A 17,715-nucleotide genomic window follows, 5' to 3' on the forward strand; every position below is an offset into this window, starting at 1 on the left:
GAGCTCTAACAGAATCAAATCTCAGCGGGACAGCAATTGACTGAGTCCAACTGTGTGGCCATGTGACCGGATTATCACGCAGATGCTGGTGGCCTCAGGTTTTCCACCTCTGTCTGAGCCCAGTCTGCTCTCCCTGCAAACTGGGATAATTTCATCTTTTCATGTGGAAAAGTGAGAAGGAAACAAAAAAATGTATAAAAAACATGGTTACATTTTGGAAACTCTAAAGGTGGAAAAACGACCTTGCTGATGCGATCAGTCAGTTATGGGCACTAGTCAGACTCACCAAAAGTGTTGTGCCCAAAGCTCTCATTCACCTTTAAACAAGGCAGTAAAAAGAGAGGGAAGCATGTTAGTGAGGATGGAGGGAGAGAGGGATGGGGGAGAGGGCAGCTTGTTAGTGAGGATGTAGGGCGAGAGGGAGAGAGGGATGGGGAGAGAGGGAGAGAGGGATGGGGGTGGAGCAGCGTGTTAGTGAGGATGGGGGAGAGGGCAGCTTGTTAGTGAGGATGAGGAGAGAGGGCAGCGTGTTAGTGAGGATGAGAGAGAGGGGGATGGGGGTGGAGCAGCGTGTTAGTGAGGATGGGGGAGAGGGCAGCGTGTTAGTGAGGATGGGAGAGAGGGCAGCGTGTTAGTGAGGATGGGGAGAGGGCAGCGTGTTAGTGAGGATGGGAGAGAGGGCAGCGTGTTAGTGAGGATGGGAGAGAGGGCAGCGTGTTAGTGAGGATGGGAGAGAGGGCAGCGTGTTAGTGAGGATGGGGAGAGAGGGAGAGAGGGATGGGGAGAGAGGGATGGGGAGAGAGCAGCGTGTTACTGAGGATGGGGTGGGGCAGCGTGTTAGTGAGGATGAGAGAGAGCAGCGTGTTAGTGAGGATGAGAGAGAGCAGCGTGTTAGTGAGGATGAGAGAGCAGCGTGTTAGTGAGGATGAGAGAGAGGGCAGCGTGTTAGTGAGGATGGGGAGAGGGCAGCGTGTTAGTGAGGATGGGAGAGAGGGCAGCGTGTTAGTGAGGATGGGAGAGAGGGCAGCGTGTTAGCGAGGATGGGAGAGAGGGCAGCGTGTTAGTGAGGATGGGGAGAGAGGGAGAGAGGGATGGGGAGAGAGGGATGGGGAGAGAGCAGCGTGTTACTGAGGATGGGGTGGGGCAGCGTGTTAGTGAGGATGAGAGAGAGCAGCGTGTTAGTGAGGATGAGAGAGCAGCGTGTTAGTGAGGATGAGAGAGCAGCGTGTTAGTGAGGATGAGAGAGAGCAGCGTGTTAGTGAGGATGGGAGAGAGGGCAGCGTGGTAGTGAGGATGGGAGAGAGGGCAGCGTGTTAGTGAGGATGGGAGAGAGGGCAGTGTGGTAGTGAGGATGGGAGAGAGGGATGGGGGAGAGAGCAGCGTGTTAGCGAGGATGGGGGAGAGAGCAGCGTGTTAGCGAGGATGGGGGAGAGGGCAGCGTGTTAGCGAGGATGGGGGAGAGGGCAGCGTGTTAGCGAGGATGGGGGTGGGGCAGCGTGTTAGCGAGGATGGGGGAGAGGCAGCGTGTTAGCGAGGATGGGGTGGGGCAGCGTGTTAGCGAGGATGGGGAGAGGGCAGCGTGTTAGCGAGGATGGGGGAGAGCAGCGTGTTAGCGAGGATGGGGGGAGAGCAGCGTGTTAGCGAGGATGGGGAGAGGGCAGCGTGTTAGCGAGGATGGGGGAGAGGAGAGAGGGATGGGGAGAGAGGGCAGCGTGTTAGCGAGGATGGGGAGAGGGCAGCGTGTTAGCGAGGATGGGGGTGGGGCAGCGTGTTAGCGAGGATGGGGGGAGAGAGCAGCGTGTTAGCGAGGATGGGGGAGAGGGCAGCGTGTTAGCGAGGATGGGGGTGGGGCAGCGTGTTAGCGAGGATGGGGTGGGGCAGCGTGTTAGCGAGGATGGGGGTGGGGCAGCGTGTTAGCGAGGATGGGGGTGAGGCAGCGTGTTAGCGAGGATGGGGGAGAGGCAGCGTGTTAGCGAGGATGGGGTGAGGGCAGCGTGTTAGCGAGGATGGGGGTGGGGCAGCGTGTTAGCGAGGATGGGGGTGAGGGCAGCGTGTTAGCGAGGATGGGGGGAGGGCAGCGTGGTAGCGAGGATGGGAGAGGAGGGGAGAGAGCAGCGTGTTAGCGAGGATGGGGGAGAGGGCAGCGTGTTAGCGAGGATGGGGTGAAGCAGCGTGTTAGCGAGGATGGGGGAGAGGGCAGCGTGTTAGCGAGGATGGGGGAGAGGGCAGCGTGTTAGCGAGGATGGGGGAGAGGGCAGCGTGTTAGCGAGGATGGAGGAGAGGGCAGCGTGTTAGCGAGGATGGGGGAGAGGGCAGCGTGTTAGCGAGGATGGGGGAGAGGGCAGCGTGTTAGCGAGGATGGGGGAGAGGGCAGCGTGTTAGCGAGGATGGGGGAGAGGGCAGCGTGTTAGCGAGGATGGGGGAGAGGGAGAGAGGGATGGGGAGAGAGGGCAGCGTGTTAGCGAGGATGGGGGAGAGGGCAGCGTGTTAGCGAGGATGGGGGAGAGGGCAGCGTGTTAGCGAGGATGGGGAGAGGGCAGCGTGTTAGCGAGGATGGGGAGAGGGCAGCGTGTTAGCGAGGATGGGGGTGGGGCAGCGTGTTAGCGAGGATGGGGAGAGGGCAGCGTGTTAGCGAGGATGGGGGAGAGCAGCGTGTTAGCGAGGATGGGGGAGAGCAGCGTGTTAGCGAGGATGGGGGAGAGCAGCGTGTTAGCGAGGATGGGGAGAGGGCAGCGTGTTAGCGAGGATGGGGGAGAGGGAGAGAGGGATGGGGAGAGAGGGCAGCGTGTTAGCGAGGATGGGGAGAGGGCAGCGTGTTAGCGAGGATGGGGGTGGGGCAGCGTGTTAGCGAGGATGGGGGGGAGAGCAGCGTGTTAGCGAGGATGGGGAGAGGGCAGCGTGTTAGCGAGGATGGGGGTGGGGCAGCGTGTTAGCGAGGATGGGGGTGGGGCAGCGTGTTAGCGAGGATGGGGGTGGGGCAGCGTGTTAGCGAGGAGGGGGGTGGGGCAGCGTGTTAGCGAGGATGGGGGTGGGGCAGCGTGTTAGCGAGGATGGGGGTGGGGCAGCGTGTTAGCGAGGATGGGGGGTGGGGCAGCGTGTTAGCGAGGATGGGGGTGAGGCAGCGTGGTTAGCGAGGATGGGAGAGAGGATGGGGAGAGAGCAGCGTGTTAGCGAGGATGGGGGAGAGGGCAGCGTGTTAGCGAGGATGGGGTGGAGCAGCGTGTTAGCGAGGATGGGGGAGAGGGCAGCGTGTTAGCGAGGATGGGGGAGAGGGCAGCGTGTTAGCGAGGATGGGGAGAGGGCAGCGTGTTAGCGAGGATGGGGAGAGGGCAGCGTGTTAGCGAGGATGGGGGAGAGGGCAGCGTGTTAGCGAGGATGGGGAGAGGGCAGCGTGTTAGCGAGGATGGGGGAGAGGGCAGCGTGTTAGCGAGGATGGGGGAGAGGGAGAGAGGGATGGGGAGAGAGGGCAGCGTGTTAGCGAGGATGGGGGGAGAGGGCAGCGTGTTAGCGAGGATGGGGGGAGAGGGCAGCGTGTTAGCGAGGATGGGGAGAGGGCAGCGTGTTAGCGAGGATGGGGAGAGGGCAGCGTGTTAGCGAGGATGGGGGTGGGGCAGCGTGTTAGCGAGGATGGGGGTGGGGCAGCGTGTTAGCGAGGATGGGGGTGGGGCAGCGTGTTAGCGAGGATGGGGGTGGAGCAGCGCGTTAGCGAGGATGGGGTAGAGGGAGAGAGGGATGGGAGAGAGGGCAGCGTGTTAGCGAGGATGGGGGAGAGGGCAGCGTGTTAGCGAGGATGGGGGAGAGGGCAGCGTGTTAGCGAGGATGGGGGAGAGGGAGAGAGGGATGGGGAGAGAGGGCAGCGTGTTAGCGAGGATGGGGGAGAGGGCAGCGTGTTAGCGAGGATGGGGAGAGGGCAGCGTGTTAGCGAGGATGGGGGAGAGCAGCGTGTTAGCGAGGATGGGGGAGAGCAGCGTGTTAGCGAGGATGGGGAGAGGGCAGCGTGTTAGCGAGGATGGGGAGAGGGAGAGAGGGATGGGGAGAGAGGGCAGCGTGTTAGCGAGGATGGGGAGAGGGCAGCGTGTTAGCGAGGATGGGGGTGGGGCAGCGTGTTAGCGAGGATGGGGGAGAGAGCAGCGTGTTAGCGAGGATGGGGAGAGGGCAGCGTGTTAGCGAGGATGGGGAGAGGGCAGCGTGTTAGCGAGGATGGGGTGGGGCAGCGTGTTAGCGAGGATGGGGGTGGGGCAGCGTGTTAGCGAGGATGGGGGTGGGGCAGCGTGTTAGCGAGGATGGGGGTGGGGCAGCGTGTTAGCGAGGATGGGGTGGGGCAGCGTTAGCGAGGATGGGGGTGAGAGCAGCGTGTTAGTGGGGGTGAGCAGCGTGTTAGTGGGGGGGTGGGGCAGCGTGCTAGCGAGGATGGGGTGAGGCAGCGTGTTAGCGAGGATGGGGGTGGGGCAGCGTGTTAGCGAGGATGGGGAGAGGGCAGCGTGTTAGCGTTGATGGGGAGAGGGCAGCGTGTTAGCGAGGATGGGGAGAGGGGCAGCGTGTTAGCGAGGATGGGGGGAGGGCAGCGTGTTAGCGAGGATGGGGGAGAGCAGCGTGTTAGCGAGGATGGGGGAGAGAGGGCAGCGTGTTAGCGAGGATGGGGAGAGGGAGAGAGGGATGGGGAGAGAGGGCAGCGTGTTAGCGAGGATGGGGAGAGGGCAGCGTGTTAGTGAGGATGTGGGAGAGGGCAGCGTGTTAGCGAGGATGGGGAGAGGGCAGCGTGTTAGCGAGGATGGGGAGAGGGCAGCGTGTTAGCGAGGATGGGGGTGGGGCAGCGTGTTAGCGAGATGGGGTTGGGGCAGCGTGTTAGCGAGGATGGGGTGGGGCAGCGTGTTAGCGAGGATGGGGGTGGGGCAGCGTGTTAGCGAGGATGGGGGTGAGGCAGCGTGTTAGCGAGGATGAGTGATCAGGATGGGGGTGGGGCAGCGTGTTAGCGAGGATGGGGGTGGGGCAGCGTGTTAGCGAGGATGGGGGTGGAGCAGCGTGTTAGCGAGGATGGGTGTGGAGCAGCGTGTTAGCGAGGATGGGGGTGGAGCAGCGTGTTAGCGAGGATGGGGGTGGAGCAGCGTGTTAGCGAGGATGGGGTGGAGCAGCGTGTTAGCGAGGATGGGGTGGAGCAGCGTGTTAGCGAGGATGGGGTGGAGCAGCGTGTTAGCGAGGATGGGGTGGGGCAGCGTGTTAGCGAGGATGGGGGTGGGGCAGCGTGTTAGTGAGGATGGGGAGAGGGCAGCGTGTTAGTGAGGATGGGCGTGGAGCAGCGTGTTAGTGAGGATGGGAGAGAGCAGCGTGTTAGTGAGGATGGGGGTGGGGCAGCGTTTTAGTGAAGATGGGGGTGGGGCAGCGTGTTAGTGAGGATGGGGGAGAGGGCAGCGTGTTAGCGAGGATGGGGGAGAGGGCAGCGTGTTAGCGAGGATGGGAGAGAGGATGGGGAGAGAGCAGCGTGTTAGCGAGGATGGGGGAGAGGGCAGCGTGTTAGCGAGATGGGGTGGAGCAGCGTGTTAGCGAGGATGGGGGAGAGGGCAGCGTGTTAGCGAGGATGGGGGAGAGGGCAGCGTGTTAGCGAGGATGGGGAGAGGGCAGCGTGTTAGCGAGGATGGGGGAGAGGGCAGCGTGTTAGCGAGGATGGGGGAGAGGGCAGCGTGTTAGCGAGGATGGGGAGAGGGCAGCGTGTTAGCGAGGATGGGGGAGAGGGCAGCGTGTTAGCGAGGATGGGGAGAGGGCAGCGTGTTAGCGAGGATGGGGGAGAGGGCAGCGTGTTAGCGAGGATGGGGGAGAGGGAGAGAGGGATGGGGAGAGAGGGCAGCGTGTTAGCGAGGATGGGGGAGAGGGCAGCGTGTTAGCGAGGATGGGGAGAGGGCAGCGTGTTAGCGAGGATGGGGAGAGGGCAGCGTGTTAGCGAGGATGGGGAGAGGGCAGCGTGTTAGCGAGGATGGGGGTGGGGGCAGCGTGTTACGCGAGGATGGGGGGTGGGGCAGCGTGTTAGCGAGGATGGGGGGTGGGGCAGCGCGTTAGCGAGGATGGGGTAGAGGGAGAGAGGGATGGGGAGAGAGGGCAGCGTGTTAGCGAGGATGGGGGAGAGGGCAGCGTGTTAGCGAGGATGGGGAGAGGGCAGCGTGTTAGCGAGGATGGGGAGAGGAGAGAGGGATGGGGAGAGAGGGCAGCGTGTTAGCGAGGATGGGGGAGAGGGCAGCGTGTTAGCGAGGATGGGGAGAGGGCAGCGTGTTAGCGAGGATGGGGAGAGGGCAGCGTGTTAGCGAGGATGGGGAGGGCAGCGTGTTAGCGAGGATGGGGGAGAGCAGCGTGTTAGCGAGGATGGGGGAGAGGGAGAGAGGGATGGGGAGAGAGGGCAGCGTGTTAGCGAGGATGGGGGAGAGGGAGAGAGGGATGGGGAGAGAGGGCAGCGTGTTAGCGAGGATGGGGAGAGGGCAGCGTGTTAGCGAGGATGGGGGTGGGGCAGCGTGTTAGTGAGGATGGGGAGAGGGCAGCGTGTTAGCGAGGATGGGGGAGAGGGCAGCGTGTTAGCGAGGATGGGGAGAGGGCAGCGTGTTAGCGAGGATGGGGGTGGGGCAGCGTGTTAGCGAGGATGGGGGTGAGGCAGCGTGTTAGCGAGGATGGGGGGGTGGGGCAGCGTGTTAGCGAGGATGGGGTGGGGCAGCGTGTTAGCGAGGATGGGGGTGAGGCAGCGTGTTAGCGAGGATGGGGGTGGGGCAGCGTGTTAGCGAGGATGGGGGTGGGGCAGCGTGTTAGCGAGGATGGGGGTGGAGCAGCGTGTTAGTGGGGTGGAGCAGCGTGTTAGTGGGGGTGGGGCAGCGTGTTAGTGGGGGTGGGGCAGCGTGCTAGCGAGGATGGGGTGGGGCAGCGTGTTAGCGAGGATGGGGGGTGGGGCAGCGTGTTAGCGAGGATGGGGAGAGGGCAGCGTGTTAGCGTTGATGGGGGAGAGGGCAGCGTGTTAGCGTTGATGGGGAGAGGGCAGCGTGTTAGCGAGGATGGGGGAGGGCAGCGTGTTAGCGAGGATGGGGGAGGGCAGCGTGTTAGCGAGGATGGGGAGAGCAGCGTGTTAGCGAGGATGGGGGGAGAGGCAGCGTGTTAGCGAGGATGGGGGAGAGGGAGAGAGGATGGGGAGAGAGGGCAGCGTGTTAGCGAGGATGGGGAGAGGGCAGCGTGTTAGTGAGGATGTGGGAGAGGGCAGCGTGTTAGCGAGGATGGGGGAGAGCAGCGTGTTAGCGAGGATGGGGGAGAGGGCAGCGTGTTAGCGAGGATGGGGGAGAGGGAGAGAGGGATGGGGAGAGAGGGCAGCGTGTTAGCGAGGATGGGGAGAGGGCAGCGTGTTAGTGAGGATGTGGGAGAGGGCAGCGTGTTAGCGAGGATGGGGAGAGGGCAGCGTGTTAGCGAGGATGGGGAGAGGGCAGCGTGTTAGCGAGGATGGGGTGGGGCAGCGTGTTAGCGAGGATGGGGAGAGGGCAGCGTGTTAGCGAGGATGGGGAGAGGGCAGCGTGTTAGCGAGGATGGGGTGGGGCAGCGTGTTAGCGAGGATGGGGTTGGGGCAGCGTGTTAGCGAGGATGGGGGGTGGGGCAGCGTGTTAGCGAGGATGGGGGTGGGGCAGCGTGTTAGCGAGGATGGGGGTGGGGCAGCGTGTTAGCGAGGATGGGGGTGGGGCAGCGTGTTAGCGAGGATGGGGGTGGGGCAGCGTGTTAGCGAGGATGGGGGTGGAGCAGCGTGTTAGCGAGGATGGGGGTGGAGCAGCGTGTTAGCGAGGATGGGGGTGGAGCAGCGTGTTAGCGAGGATGAGGTGAGCAGCGTGTTAGCGAGGATGGGGTGGAGTAGCGTGTTAGCGAGGATGGGGTGGAACAGCGTGTTAGCGAGATGGGGGAGAGGGCAGCGTGTTAGCGAGGATGGGGAGAGGGAGAGAGGGATGGGGAGAGAGGGCAGCGTGTTAGCGAGGATGGGGGGAGAGGGCAGCGTGTTAGCGAGGATGGGGAGAGGGCAGCGTGTTAGCGAGGATGGGGAGAGGGCAGCGTGTTAGCGAGGATGGGGGAGGGCAGCGTGTTAGCGAGGATGGGGAGAGCAGCGTGTTAGCGAGGATGGGGAGAGGGAGAGAGGGATGGGGAGAGAGGGCAGCGTGTTAGCGAGGATGGGGGAGAGGGAGAGAGGATGGGGAGAGAGGGCAGCGTGTTAGCGAGGATGGGGAGAGGGCAGCGTGTTAAGCGCGGATGGGGGTGGGGCAGCGTGTTAGTGAGGATGGGGGAGAGGGCAGCGTGTTAGCGAGGATGGGGGAGAGGGCAGCGTGTTAGCGAGGATGGGGAGAGGGCAGCGTGTTAGCGAGGATGGGGGTGGGGCAGCGTGTTAGCGAGGATGGGGGTGGGGCAGCGTGTTAGCGAGGATGGGGGTGGGGCAGCGTGTTAGCGAGGATGGGGGTGGGGCAGCGTGTTAGCGAGGATGGGGGGTGGGGCAGCGTGTTAGCGAGGATGGGGGTGGGGCAGCGTGTTAGCGAGGATGGGGGTGGGGCAGCGTGTTTAGCGAGGATGGGGGTGGAGCAGCGTGTTAGTGGGGGTGAGCAGCGTGTTAGTGGGGGTGGAACAGCGTGTTAGTGGGGGTGGGGCAGCGTGCTAGCGAGGATGGGGTGGGGCAGCGTGTTAGCGAGGATGGGGGGTGGGGCAGCGTGTTAGCGAGGATGGGGGAGAGGGCAGCGTGTTAGCGTTGATGGGGGAGAGGGCAGCGTGTTAGCGAGGATGGGGAGAGGGCAGCGTGTTAGCGAGGATGGGGAGGGCAGCGTGTTAGCGAGGATGGGGGAGAGCAGCGTGTTAGCGAGGATGGGGAGAGGGCAGCGTGTTAGCGAGGATGGGGGAGAGGGAGAGAGGGATGGGGAGAGAGGCAGCGTGTTAGCGAGGATGGGGAGAGGGCAGCGTGTTAGTGAGGATGTGGGAGAGGGCAGCGTGTTAGCGAGGATGGGGGGAGAGCAGCGTGTTAGCGAGGATGGGGGGAGAGGGCAGCGTGTTAGCGAGGATGGGGAGAGGGAGAGAGGGATGGGGAGAGAGGGCAGCGTGTTAGCGAGGATGGGGAGAGGGCAGCGTGTTAGTGAGGATGTGGGAGAGGGCAGCGTGTTAGCGAGGATGGGGAGAGGGCAGCGTGTTAGCGAGGATGGGGAGAGGGCAGCGTGTTAGCGAGGATGGGGTGGGGCAGCGTGTTAGCGAGGATGGGGTGAGGCAGCGTGTTAGCGAGGATGGGGTGAGGCAGCGTGTTAGCGAGGATGGGGTTGGGGCAGCGTGTTAGCGAGGATGGGGTGGGGCAGCGTGTTAGCGAGGATGGGGGTGGGGCAAGCGTGTTAGCGAGGATGGGGGTGAAGCAGCGTGTTAGCGAGGATGGGGGTGGGGCAGCGTGTTACGAGGATGGGGGTGGGCAGCGTGTTAGCGAGGCATGGGGGTGGAGCAGCGTGTTAGCGAGGATGGGGTGGAGCAGCGTGTTAGCGAGGATGGGGTGGAGTAGCGTGTTAGCGAGGATGGGGTGGAGCAGCGTGTTAGCGAGGATGGGGTGGAGCAGCGTGTTGCGAGGATGGGGTGAACAGCGTGTTAGCGAGGATGGGGTGAGGCAGCGTGTTAGCGAGGATGGGGAGAGGGCAGCGTGTTAGCGAGGATGGGGAGAGGCAGCGTGTTAGCGAGGATGGGGGAGAGGCAGCGTGTTACGCGAGGATGGGGGAGAGCAGCGTGTTAGCGAGGATGGGGGAGAGCAGCGTGTTAGCGAGAATGGGGGAGAGGGCAGCGTGTTAGCGATGATGGGGAGAGGGAGAGAGGGATGGGGAGAGAGGGCAGCGTGTTAGCGAGGATGGGGAGAGGGGCAGCGTGTTAGTGAGGATGTGGGAGAGGGCAGCGTGTTAGTGAGGATGGGGAGAGGGCAGCGTGTTAGCGAGGATGGCGGAGAGGGAGAGAGGATGGGGAGAGAGGGCAGCGTGTTAGCGAGGATGGGGAGAGGGCAGCGTGTTAGCGAGGATGTGGGAGAGAGACAGCGTGTTAGCGAGAATGGGGGTGAGGCAGCGTGTTAGCGAGGATGGGGGTGGGGCAGCGTGTTAGCGAGGATGGGGTGGAGCAGCGTGTTAGCGAGGATGGGGTGGAGCAGCGTGTTAGCGAGGATGGGGGTGGGGCAGCGTGTTAGTGGGGGTGGGGCAGCGTGTTAGTGGGGGTGGGGCAGCGTGTTAGCGAGGATGGCGGAGAGGGCAGCGTGTTAGCGAGGATGGCGGAGAGGGCAGCGTGTTAGCGAGGATGGGGGAGAGGGCAGCGTGTTAGCGAGGATGGGGAGAGGGCAGCGCGTTAGCGAGGATGGGGAGAGGGCAGCGCGTTAGCGAGATGGGGGAGAGGGCAGCGCGTTAGCGAGGATGGGGGAGAGGGCAGCGTGTTAGCGAGGATGGGGAGAGAGCGGCGTGTTAGCGAGGATGGGGAGAGGGCGGCGTGTTAGCGAGGATGGGGGTGCGGCAGCGTGTTAGCGAGGATGGAGGTGCGGCAGCGTGTTAGCGAGGATGGGGGAGAGCAGCGTGTTAGCGAGGATGGGGGGAGAGGGAGAGAGGGATGGGGAGAGAGGGCAGCGTGTTAGCGAGGATGGGGAGAGGGCAGCGTGTTAGCGAGGATGGGGGTGGGGCAGCGTGTTAGTGAGGATGGGGAGAGGGCAGCGTGTTAGTGAGGATGGGGAGAGGGCAGCGTGTTAGCGAGATGGGGAGAGGGCAGCGTGTTAGCGAGGATGGGGGTGGGGCAGCGTGTTAGCGAGGATGGGGAGAGGGCAGCGTGTTAGCGAGGATGGGGGTGGGGGCAGCGTGTTAGCGAGGATGGGGGTGAGGCAGCGTGTTAGCGAGGATGGGGGTGGGGCAGCGTGTTAGCGAGGATGGGGAGAGGGCAGCGTGTTAGCGAGGATGGGGTGGGGCAGCGTGTTAGCGAGGATGGGGGTGGGGCAGCGTGTTAGCGAGGATGGGGGTGGGGCAGCGTGTTAGTGAGGATGGGGGAGAGGGCAGCGTGTTAGTGAGGATGGGGGAGAGGGCAGCGTGTTAGCGAGGATGGGGAGAGGGCAGCGTGTTAGTGAGGATGGGGAGAGGGCAGCGTGTTAGCGAGGATGGGGAGAGGGCAGCGTGTTAGCGAGGATGGGGGTGGGGCAGCGTGTTAGCGAGGATGGGGGTGGGGCAACGTGTTAGCGAGGATGGGGGTGGGGCAGCGTGTTAGTGAGGATGGGGGAGAGGGCAGCGTGTTAGTGAGGATGGGGGAGAGGGCAGCGTGTTAGTGAGGATGGGGGAGAGGGCAGCGTGTTAGTGAGGATGGGGGAGAGGGCAGCGTGTTAGAGAGGATGGGGGTGGGGCAGCGTGTTAGCGAGGATGGGGGAAGGGCAGCGTGTTAGCGAGGATGGGGAGAGGCAGCGTGTTAGCGAGGATGGGGGAGAGCAGCGTGTTAGCGAGGATGGGGAGAGGGAGAGAGGGATGGGGAGAGAGGGCAGCGTGTTAGCGAGGATGGGGAGAGGGCAGCGTGTTAGCGAGGATGGGGGTGGGGCAGCGTGTTAGCGAGGATGGGGAGAGGCAGCGTGTTAGCGAGGATGGGGGTGGGGCAGCGTGTTAGCGAGGATGGGGGTGGGGCAGCGTGTTAGCGAGGATGGGGGTGGGGCAGCGTGTTAGCGAGGATGGGGGTGGGGCAGCGTGTTAGTGAGGATGGGGTGGGGCAGCGTGTTAGCGAGGATGGGGTGGGGCAGCGTGTTAGCGAGGATGGGGGGTGGGACAGCGTGTTAGCGAGGATGGGGGTGGGGCAGCGTGTTAGCGAGGATGGGGGTGGAGCAGCGTGTTAGCGAGGATGGGGGTGGAGCAGCGTGTTAGTGGGGGTGGGGCAGCGTGTTAGTGGGGGTGGGGCAGCGTGTTAGCGAGGATGGGGTGGGGCAGCGTGTTAGCGAGGATGGGGGTGGGGCAGCGTGTTAGCGAGGATGGGGGTGGGGCAGCGTGTTAGTGAGGATGGGGGTGGGGCAGCGTGTTAGTGAGGATGGGAGAGGGGCAGCGTGTTAGTGAGGATGGGAGAGAGGGCAGCGTGTTAGTGAGGATGGGGGTGGGGCAGCGTGTTAGTGAGGATGGGGGTGGGGCAGCGTGTTAGTGGGGGTGGGGCAGCGTGTTAGTGGGGGTGGGGCAGCGTGTTAGTGAGGATCGGGTGGAGCAGCGTTTTAGCGAGGATGGGGAGAGGGCAGCGTGTTAGCGAGGATGGGGAGAGGGCAGCGTGTTAGCGAGGATTAGGTGGAGCAGCGTGTTAGCGAGGATGGGGGAGAGAGGCAGCGTGTTAGCGAGGATGGGGGAGAGGGCAGCGTGTTAGCGAGGATGGGGAGAGGGCAGCGTGTTAGCGAGGATGGGGAGAGGGCAGCGTGTTAGCGAGGATGGGGGAGAGGGCAGCGTATTAGCGAGGATGGGGGAGAGGGCAGCGTGTTAGCGAGGATGGGGAGAGGGCAGCGTGTTAGCGAGGATGGGGAGAGGCAGCGTGTTAGCGAGGATGGGGAGAGCAGCGTGTTAGCGAGGATGGGGGAGAGCAGCGTGTTAGCGAGAATGGGGAGAGGGCAGCGTGTTAGCGATGATGGGGGAGAGGGAGAGAGGGATGGGGAGAGAGGGCAGCGTGTTAGCGAGGATGGGGAGAGGGGCAGCGTGTTAGTGAGGATGTGGGAGAGGGCAGCGTGTTAGTGAGGATGGGGGAGAGGGCAGCGTGTTAGTGAGATGGGGAGAGGGCAGCGTGTTAGCGAGGATGGGGGAGAGGAGAGAGGATGGGGAGAGAGGGCAGCGTGTTAGCGAGAGGGCAGCGTGTTAGCGAGGATGTGGGAGAGGGCAGCGTGTTAGCGAGAATGGGGGGTGGGGCAGCGTGTTACGAGGATGGGGGTGGGGCAGCGTGTTAGCGAGGATGGGGTGGAGCAGCGTGTTAGCGAGGATGGGGTGGAGCAGCGTGTTAGCAAGGATGGGGGTGGGGCAGCGTGTTAGTGGGGGTGGGGCAGCGTGTTAGTGAGGGTGGGGCAGCGTGTTAGCGAGGATGGCGGAGAGGGCAGCGTGTTAGCGAGGATGGCGGAGAGAGGCAGCGTGTTAGCGAGGATGGGGGAGAGGGCAGCGTGTTAGCGAGGATGGGGGGAGAGGGCAGCGTCGTTAGCGAGGATGGGGAGAGGGCAGCGTTAGCGAGGATGGGGAGAGGGCAGCGCGTTAGCGAGGATGGGGGAGAGGGCAGCGCTTAGCGAGGATGGGGGGAGAGGGCAGCGTTAGCGAGGATGGGGAGAGGGCGGCGCGTTAGCGAGGATGGGGAAGAGAGCGCGTTAGCGAGGATGGGGAAGAGGCGGCGCGTTAGCGAGATGGGGGAGAGGGCGGCGCGTTAGCGAGGATGGGGAGAGGGCGGCGCGTTAGCGAGATGGGGAGAGGCGGCGCGTTAGCGAGATGGGAGAAAGCGGCGTTAGCGAGGATGGGGAGAGGGCGGCGCGTTAGCGAGGATGGGGGAGAGCGGCGTGTTAGCGAGGATGGGGAGTGCGCGGCGTGTTAGTGAGGATAGAGTGCGGCGCGTTAGCGAGGATGGGGGTGGGGCGGCGTGTTAGCGAGGATGGGGGAGAGGGCAGCGTGTTAGCGAGGATGGGGGAGAGGGCAGCGTGTTAGCGAGGATGGGGAGAGGGCAGCGTGTTAGCGAGGATGGGGTGGGGCAGCGTGTTAGCGAGGATGGGGGGTGGGGCAGCGTGTTAGCGAGGATGGGGGTGGGGCAGCGTGTTAGCGAGGATGGGGAGAGGGCAGCGTGTTAGTGAGGATGGGGAGAGGGCAGCGTGTTAGAGAGGATGGGGGTGGGGGCAGCGTGTTAGCGAGGATGGGGGTGGGGCAGCGTGTTAGCGAGGATGGGGGTGAAGGCAGCGTGTTAGCGAGGATGGGGGTGGGGCAGCGTGTTAGCGAGGATGAGCGGTGGGGCAGCGTGTTAGCGAGGATGGGGGGTGGGGCAGCGTGTTAGCGAGGATGGGGGTGAGGCAGCGTGTTAGCGAGGATGGGGTGGGGCAGCGTGTTAGCGAGGATGAGGGTGGAGCAGCGTGTTAGCGAGGATGGGGGTGGGGCAGCGTGTTAGCGAGGATGGGGGTGGAGCAGCGTGTTAGCGAGGATGGGGTGGAGCAGCGTGTTAGCGAGGATGGGGTGAAGCAGCGAGGATGGGGGTGGAGCAGCGTGTTAGTGGGGGGTGGGGCAGCGTGTTAGTGGGGGTGGGGGCAGCGTGTTAGCGAGGATGGGGTGGGGCAGCGTGTTAGCGAGGATGGGGGGTGGGGCAGCGTGTTAGCGAGGATGGGGGTGGGGCAGCGTGTTAGTGAGGATGGGAGAGAGGGCAGCGTGTTAGTGAGGATGGGGTGGGGCAGCGTGTTAGTGAGGATGGGGGTGGGGCAGCGTGTTAGTGAGGATGGGGGTGGGGCAGCGTGTTAGTGAGGATGGGGGTGGGGCAGCGTGTTAGTGAGGATGGGGGTGGGGCAGCGTGTTAGTGGGGGTGGGGCAGCGTGTTAGTGGGGGTGGGGCAGCGTGTTAGTGAGGATGGGGTGGAGCAGCGTGTTAGTGAGGATGGGGAGAGGGCAGCGTGTTAGTGAGGATGGGGAGAGGGCAGCGTGTTAGTGAGGATGGGGTGGAGCAGCGTGTTAGTGAGGATGGGGGTGGAGCAGCGTGTTAGTGAGGATGGGGTGGAGCAGCGTGTTAGTGAGGATGGGGGTGGGGCAGCGTGTTAGCGAGGATGGGAGAGAGCAGCGTGTTAGCGAGGATGGGGTGGAGCAGCGTGTTAGTGAGGATGGGGGAGACGGCAGCGTGTTAGTGAGGATGGGGTGGAGCAGCGTGTTAGTGAGGATGGGGGTGGGGCAGCGTGTTAGTGAGGATGGGGGAGAGCAGCGTGTTAGTGAGGATGGGATAGAGCAGCGTGTTAGCGAGGATGGGGCGGAGCAGCGTGTTAGTGAGGATGGGGAGAGGGCAGCGTGTTAGTGAGGATGGGGAGAGGGCAGCGTGTTAGTGAGGATGGGGGTGGAGCAGCGTGTTAGTGAGGATGGGAGAGAGCAGCGTGTTAGTGAGGATGGGAGAGAGCAGCGTGTTAGCGAGGATGGGGTGGAGCAGCGTGTTAGTGAGGATGGGGAGAGGGCAGCGTGTTAGTGAGGATGGGGAGAGGGCAGCGTGTTAGTGAGGATGGGGGTGGAGCAGCGTGTTAGTGAGGATGGGGGTGGAGCAGCGTGTTAGTGAGGATGGGGGGTGGGGCAGCGTGTTAGTGAGGATGGGAGAGAGCAGCGTGTTAGCGAGGATGGGGTGGAGCAGCATGTTAGCGAGGATGGGGGTGAGAGCAGCGTGTTAGCGAGGATGGGGAGACGGCAGCGTGTTAGGTGAGGATGAGGTGGAGCAGCCTGTTAGTGAGGATGGGGTGGAGCAGCGTGTTAGTGAGGATGGGGTGGAGCAGCGTGTTAGTGAGGATGGGGTGGAGCAGCGTGTTAGTGAGGATGGGGGAGAGGGCAGCGTGTTAGTGAGGATGGGGTGGAGCAGCGTGTTAGTGAGGATGGGGTGGAGCAGCGTGTTAGTGAGGATGGGGGAGAGGGCAGCGTGTTAGTGAGGATGGGCGTGGAGCAGCGTGTTAGTGAGGATGGGAGAGACAGCGTGTTAGTGAGGATGGGGGTGGGGCAGCGTTTAGTGAAGATGGGGGTGGGGCAGCGTGTTAGTGAGGATGGGGGGTGGGGCAGCGTGTTAGCGAGGATGGGGTGGGGCAGCGTGTTAGCGAGGATGGGGGTGGGGCAGCGTGTTAGCGAGGATGGGGGGTGGGGCAGCGTGTTAGCGAGGATGGGGGTGGGGCAGCGTGTTAGCGAGGACGGGGGTGGAGCAGCGTGTTAGCGAGGATGGGGGGTGGAGCAGCGTGTTAGCGAGGATGAGGTGGAGCAGCGAGGATGGGGTGAGCAGCGTGTTAGTGGGGGTGGGGCAGCGTGTTAGTGGGGTGGGGCAGCGTGTTAGCGAGGATGGGGTGGGGCAGCGTGTTAGCGAGGATGGGGGTGGAGCAGCGTGTTAGCGAGGATGGGGGTGAGAGCAGCGTGTTAGTGAGGATGGGAGAGAGGGCAGCGTGTTAGTGAGGATGGGGGTGGGGCAGCGTGTTAGTGAGGATGGGGGTGGGGCAGCGTGTTAGTGAGGATGGGGGTGGGGCAGCGTGTTAGTGAGGATGGGGGTGGGGCAGCGTGTTAGTGAGGATGGGGGTGGGGCAGCGTGTTAGTGGGGGTGGGGCAGCGTGTTAGTGGGGGTGGGGCAGCGTGTTAGTGAGGATGGGGTGGAGCAGCGTGTTAGTGAGGATGGGGAGAGGGCAGCGTGTTAGTGAGGATGGGGAGAGGGCAGCGTGTTAGTGAGGATGGGGTGGAGCAGCGTGTTAGTGAGGATGGGGGTGGAGCAGCGTGTTAGTGAGGATGGGGGTGGAGCAGCGTGTTAGTGAGGATGGGGTGGGGCAGCGTGTTAGCGAGGATGGGAGAGAGCAGCGTGTTAGCGAGGATGGGGTGGAGCAGCGTGTTAGTGAGGATGGGGGAGACGGCAGCGTGTTAGTGAGGATGGGGTGGAGCAGCGTGTTAGTGAGGATGGGGGTGGGGCAGCGTGTTAGTGAGGATGGGAGAGAGCAGCGTGTTAGTGAGGATGGGATAGAGCAGCGTGTTAGCGAGGATGGGGCGGAGCAGCGTGTTAGTGAGGATGGGGAGAGGGCAGCGTGTTAGTGAGGATGGGGAGAGGGCAGCGTGTTAGTGAGGATGGGGGTGGGGCAGCGTGTTAGTGAGGATGGGAGAGAGCAGCGTGTTAGTGAGGATGGGAGAGAGCAGCGTGTTAGCGAGGATGGGGTGGAGCAGCGTGTTAGTGAGGATGGGGAGAGGGCAGCGTGTTAGTGAGGATGGGGAGAGGGCAGCGTGTTAGTGAGGATGGGGTGGAGCAGCGTGTTAGTGAGGATGGGGGTGGAGCAGCGTGTTAGTGAGGATGGGGGTGGGGCAGCGTGTTAGTGAGGATGGGAGAGAGCAGCGTGTTAGCGAGGATGGGGTGGAGCAGCGTGTTAGCGAGGATGGGGTGGAGCAGCGTGTTAGCGAGGATGGGGGGAGACGGCAGCGTGTTAGTGAGGATGGGGTGGAGCAGCCTGTTAGTGAGGATGGGGTGGAGCAGCGTGTTAGTGAGGATGGGGTGGAGCAGCGTGTTAGTGAGGATGGGGTGGAGCAGCGTGTTAGTGAGGATGGGGTGGAGCAGCGTGTTAGTGAGGATGGGGGAGAGGGCAGCGTGTTAGTGAGGATGGGGTGGAGCAGCGTGTTAGTGAGGATGGGGTGGAGCAGCGTGTTAGTGAGGATGGGGAGAGGGCAGCGTGTTAGTGAGGATGGGCGTGGAGCAGCGTGTTAGTGAGGATGGGAGAGAGCAGCGTGTTAGTGAGGATGGGGGGTGGGGCAGCGTTTTAGTGAAGATGGGGGTGGGGCAGCGTGTTAGTGAGGATGGGGGGGGGGGCAGCGTGTTAGTGAGGATGGGAAAGAGCAGCGTGTTAGCGAGGATGGGGTGGAGCAGCGTGTTAGTGAGGATGGGGAGAGGGCAGCGTGTTAGTGAGGATGGGGAGAGGGCAGCGTGTTAGTGAGGATGGGGGTGGAGCAGCGTGTTAGTGAGGATGGGGGAGACGGCAGCGTGTTAGTGAGGATGGGAGAGAGCAGCGTGTTAGTGAGGATGG

The 17,715-nt window shown here is 63.4% G+C and overlaps 1 protein-coding gene across 2 annotated transcripts in view; it reads left to right on the top strand.

Moving 5' to 3' along the window:
• The window catches only part of LOC106570485 (protein lifeguard 1), a 43,797-nt gene that overhangs the window by 22,949 nt on the left and 3,133 nt on the right, over nt 1–17,715 (top strand). The window lies entirely within an intron of this gene.

Source organism: Salmo salar, chromosome ssa14, assembly GCF_905237065.1.
Source record: "Salmo salar chromosome ssa14, Ssal_v3.1, whole genome shotgun sequence".
Lineage (NCBI taxonomy): Eukaryota > Metazoa > Chordata > Actinopteri > Salmoniformes > Salmonidae > Salmo > Salmo salar.